This window comes from Amphiura filiformis, chromosome 7, assembly GCF_039555335.1.
Source record: "Amphiura filiformis chromosome 7, Afil_fr2py, whole genome shotgun sequence".
NCBI lineage: Eukaryota > Metazoa > Echinodermata > Ophiuroidea > Amphilepidida > Amphiuridae > Amphiura > Amphiura filiformis.
This window is the reverse complement of record NC_092634.1, coordinates 50658578-50664817: the sequence shown is the minus strand read 5'-3', so window position 1 is coordinate 50664817 and position 6240 is coordinate 50658578.

Genomic DNA, 6240 nt, shown 5'->3' with positions numbered 1-6240 from the left:
AAGAAAAAAACGAACTGAAAAATTCCACATCATCGATAAGATAACATGGGAATCGAACTCTCAACCTTCAGCACTGCACACCTTCGCTTCTGTCCACTAAGCCATCGCAACTTGTTCGGGCAAAGGGTATTCTTTTGCTATCTTATTTCTCGTTCAACATGTTCAAGGATCTCACTCAACAGCAATCTTTTCAAAACTGCTTGTACTTCAGTTAAATGAGATGATACTATACCTTCTTTGACGACTACAATATTTTGTTACACAATAGAGTATTTTGCATTTATAAAATATATAACAATAGACGTTTTTAATTGCTATATTAATCAATATAACATGTATAAAATAACTATAATAGACACCGCCGGCTGGGATCCATTTCGTGAAGCATCGTGACACTTGCAACGTGCGCTTCCGGCACGAGGACTCAAAGAACGCAACTTTTCAACCTACGACTAGGTTGTTCCACCATTATTTTAATACAAGCTGTGGTTAATTAATGTTTATCACAACAGAAAAGCATTAGACCGGCGTTTCCTCAAAGCTGCAGATATAACCATTTTAGTGATCGTGACATGCATTTTCTCTCATTTTTTAGGCTACTTCGCGCACCAAAAGCATTCATTTTTTCCACAATAATTCAACTTTTACACGTTATTCTTTGCCTTATACTCATGTTTCATATCTTATCTATGGGCTCAATATGGAAATGAAGGGAGAAACGACTCGTGTATTCCATTTTTTGATGTTTTCTAAAAACCGTATTTGCCACCTGATTTTCAACATTGCGTTACGTAACAGCAGAGGTCACGCCGGTAAAAATTACCGGAAGTGAGCTAAGTTGCTGTCGTACTGCTGAGGTAGTACACGTGGAATACCTGAGCTGCTGGTTGACTGATGTAAGAAGAGGAGTTTGCCTGTGTATCACTATCCACCTTAAAGGCATAATCAGTGATCACTGCAAAGGAGTAAATATGTTTAATTTTTTAGGAATAATTTTAAAGTGAAGTATAAGTTGGCAAAAATTTTAGGTATTTTTTGTGACAAAAATTGGCAAAGAAGAACAAAATTGATTATTATATTGTTGTCAATCTTATGCTATCAGCCCTACATGATTGTGTATAATTGATGCACGCAAAAGTTTGTTCAGTTTATATAAGGCAAAAAAAAATAAGACTCATAACACTGTGTATTGATATAGAATGGCAGGTGCGGATCCAGGGGGGAGCGGAGGGGGCGCGCGCCCCCCGTAAAAATAGCAAAAGTAGGAAAGATGGGCGCGCCCCCGTAAAAAACGAGAAAAGGGAAAGGAGAGAAAGAGAAAAGGAGAAAAGAGAAGAGAAAGGCGAGAAAAGAGAAGAGAAAGGTTAAATTATGCATAATTGAGTCCTTCATTTTGCAAAATTTTCCCCTCAGACACACCTACGTGTCGTAAACAACTGGCCGTTTTTGCTTTTGTTCGGACACCCATACACTTTAGGCCTATATTGTTTTAAGTAACAACTGAATAATAATGATTAGGCCTACAGTAATAGTGAATAATGATAATGTTCCACGAATGGCTTTGATTGGGCCTTCATTTTCACACATTTCCGAACTTTATCTAACTAAAATTTTACACAATAATACTTTAATAGTGTCAAAATCGTCCACCAAATGGCTTCAACTGGACCTTCTTTTTGCACAATTTTCCAACTTAGACACCCCCCTGCGTATGTATAAAGAAGTTGTCCTTTTCTTTATGCTTTGGATACCTGGAACTTTATGTTTAAAGCAATTGAATGTATACAATAATATTGAAAACTTGTCCACAAATAGGAAATGAGCCGGCATGGTCATTCCACAAATTTTCCGCTCTTTAAAACTCAAATTTCACACAATAATAATGTCAAAATGGTCCACCAAATGGCTTCAATTAGGTCTTCATTTTGCAAAAGTTTCTCACTTCTGAGGGGGGCACATCCCCTCAGACACCCCAAGGTCGCAAGCAATTAAATTTATACAATTATAATAATTGAAAACTTGTCCACGAATAGGAAATGAGCCGTTATATTATAATATTGAAAACTTGTCCACGAATAGGAAATAGCCGTTATGGTCATTTCACAAATTTTCCGCTCTTTCAAACTCAAATTTTACACAATAATAGTGTCAAAATGGTCCACCAAATGGCTTCAATTTGGTCTTCATTTTGCAAAAATTTCTCACTTCTGAGGGGGGCACATCCCCCCTCAGACACCCCCCTGCGTCAGCAAGCGCGACGCCATGATCGCTTTCTGCGACCATAGGCCTATGGTTCGTCGCCTCTAGAAATCTCATGTATTTTGCGCCCCCCGTATTTTTTTCTCTCTGGATCCGCGGCTGAATGGCATGCACACAGTTGTGCGCAATGCTTATGAGTTGTGCATTGCGTAATGCGTGACTGGCGCACGCTTATGTGAATTTACACAAGCGTTGAGTTGGGACTTTATTGATGCTTGCAGTAACAAAAACCGAATAATTTCTGCCATATATAAGCCGAACAAACTTTACTTCTTGGTCAATATTTAGGTCACACTCCCGCTCTTTATAATGCAATGAAATACAATCTTTGATTCATGCATACCCAGCAAACACAAAACATTTTTCACCTTATTCCCAAAAGGTTTATTAAGGGTATAAAACATTTTCATATTCATAACAGTCAAAAACATTTTTTGACAACTTGCTGCTAAATACTCTATCATAATGTTGTTTAAATGTTGACAAGATATTTAGTAAAATATTTAGCATTAATGTTTGTAAGCATAAAATGTTTCTGTGTTACATGTATGTTTTCATCATACAACCTTTATATAACGGGCCGGACATTTTAATGTTATTTTACATTTTAACCAAACCAAGACCCAAAATATTACCCATTTCACAGTGTTGGATGACTCGGGACTCAGACTGGGACTCAAGTCCGGACTCGAGTCCTTTTTTCAAGGACTCGGACTTGGACTCGGAAGCTAAGGACTTGGACTCGGACTCGGACCCCAAGGACTCGGGGACTCGGCCTCGAGTCCTCCTCGGGTCCGGCAAAATAGAGTCTTTTTTGGTCTTTTATTTTTTTCATTGTAAACTTCTTCTTAATCTTAGGCTTGATTAATGATCACATCATGTGATTAATTTATGTAATTTTGCATGCAAATAAATTCAGTTTGTAAATACAAGTACAACCAAAAAGCAAGATCGCTTTCAGTTATATCTTTAATTGGTTAAATGGATTTTAATTATAATCGTTTGTTTTAACATGACTGCTTTGTTAGATGCAAGTCCTCTGGACGCAAGTCTAGAATGTACACGGATAATAAATTTTGGGAACTAAGAACTTCTTTTGGGGGCAAAATAGGGGCTTAATGAATTGAAATTTCAACATTTTTGTGGAGGCCTGTGAACTAAAATTGGGCTAAATTATAGGCTTTGGAGCTAACAAATTCAAAATGTTTCCAAATTTGAGCTAAAGAGCTACAATTTTCAGAGTGTTAGGCTCAATGAACTGGAGTATGATGCAAATGTATAGGTCTTAAGGAACTGCCGCACATACCCGTACATGTCAGTGACCCCACCCACCCCCGGAATACTACATGCATAGGCCTACAGCCAGATCCAACACCCCTTCGTTTGGCACCTGAAGTTCGGTAGTGACGTCATATTTTGATTGTCATATTGCATCTTTTGCCGCTTTAAAACACAAGCCTAATAAGTTACTGTGAGTCTTGTGATTATCTGTTTCCAAGGTATGCTACCTAAGCAGCTGAGCAAAATTATAAGCATGGGGGAGGTAAAATAGGGGGTGTAAGAATTTTTGGCTGATCGAAAGGGAGGGTGGAAGCAATTTTTGGCACATATGGGGCACCTTTCAAATAAAACGCTCTAAAAAGGCTTAGAAAACAGTACGGAAATGCTTACATATGCAAATTTCCCTGCTCGCTGCGCTCGCAACATATATCTAAACCATTTACGGTTTGTAAATTGGGATCCCCCCAAATGAAATGTGCAAAGGGGGGGTGCAAAGATTTTGGCGGGCCAGGAGGGCGTGGCAAGTGATTTTTGGCAGACCGAGAGGGGATAAGCATTTTTTGCAATTTCACCCCTCCCCAGGCTCCGCATAATTATTGCACAGCCCCAAAACAATACTATAGGCATGCTAGGTGGGACTAGTAAATTATGTATTTGCAAGAAAATAATATAGAACTAAAATTCTGGTTAAGTATAGGCCTACGTTGATAAAGTATTGGTGAAACCCCCAGGGCTTGAATTTGATACATAAGGACTCGGACTCGAACATTGAGGACTCGGACTCGGACATCAGAAATTGGCAGGGACTCGGACTCGGACTTGGACTCGGACACCAAGAACTCGGACTCGGATGACGAGGACTCGACTACAACACTGCCATTTCAAGAATGTTTTATGTGTGCTGGGTAGTCGTACATTGTTAAGAAAGATGCATATCAATAAGTCTGTGAAGAAAAACTATGGACATAAAATTGCTGTATGAGTAGAGGTAGTTGTTAGTAACTAAAAAAACTTTGATGTTTTCATAATACAAATTTTGCTTTTTTACTATATTTTCATTCAACCATTTTCCACTTTCAGTCAGAATAAGCTAAAACTAACAGTTCCAAATGTTTTACAGAGTATATTTACATGTTGTGCTGCGTTTTCAAAGTTTACATTTTCTCAATAATTGGGTGAAATTTGCAATAAGTAGGATGCAGATTTTTATCAGAATTGTTTCAAGGAGCTCAAAATTTACAGTTAAATTTCAGTAGGTTCAGTGCTTCCAAGATCAATACCTAAATATTTTGAGTCATAACTATATTAGACCTACAGCTGAAATGCTGGTTTTGACTTCCTTCCAATGTTTCCTATAAGATGCAAACTCTATTATTGCAGTTCCAAATGTTTTACGGAGTATATTTACATGTTGTGCTGCGTTTTCAAAGTTTACATTTTCTCAATAATTGGGTGAAATTTGCAATAAGTAGGATGCAGATTTTTATCAGAATTGTTTCAAGGAGCTCAAAATTTACAGTTAAATTTCAGTAGGTTCAGTGCAACTTTACTGCAACTTTTAAATTTGGTGTTTTTTTAAAAATACAATGTATTTTTAATATCTAACAAAATTGGGCGAATGGGGTACCGTATCAAAATTTGCGTACATAAACCACCTTTCTTTGTATGTTAATACTATTAATAGTTCTGAAGCTACAATGTACATGTATGCAATTAGGCATATTTGTAATGGCTGCCTTACTTTTTGTGAAGACTTTAGCTAGCAATTGTCAGATAACTCTAATTGTGTGGTATACAAAAATATGTTGCTATTTTCAGTGGGTATCATTTGTTGAATGCATTGCTATCTTCTGTAAATAGCATTATATCAGATCACCATGGGTATAACTTGAAAATTCCCTACGAAATGGGCATTGCTATGATAATACATGAATATGCTGTCTTCAGTAGATAGCATTATGTCTGAAAGCAATCATGGTATAATAATTACATGAATATGGTGCTGTCTTCAGTAGATAGCATTATACCTGAAAGCTATGGTGTGTACATGAATATGGTGCTGTCTTCAGTAGATAGCATTATGACTGATAGCGATGGTGTGTTAAATACATGAATATGGTGCTGTCTTCAGTAGATAGCATTATGCCTGATAGCTATGTTGTGTTAAATACATTAATATGATGCTGTCTTCAGTAGATAGCATTATGACTGATAGCTATGTTGTGTACATGAATATGGTGCTGTCTTCAGTAGATAGCATTATGACTGATAGCTATGTTGTGTTAAATACATTAATATGATGCTGTCTTCAGTAGATAGCATTATGTCTGATAGCTATGGTGTGTTATACATGAATATGGTGCTGTCTTCAGTAAATAGCATTATGACTGATAGCTATGGTGTGTTATACATGAATATGGTGCTGTCTTCAGTAGATAACATTATGCCTGATATTAATCGCTAGTTTATGTTGTGTTAAATACATGAATATGATGCTGTCTTTAATAGAGAGCATTATATGTCTGATAGCTATGGTGTGTTAAATACATGAATATGGTGCTGTCTTCAGTAGATGGCATTATGTCTGATGATAGCTATGTTGTGTTATACATGGATATGGTGCTGTCTTCAGTAGATGGCATTATGTCTGATAGCTATGTTGTGTTAAATACATGAATATGGTGCTGTCTTCATTAGATA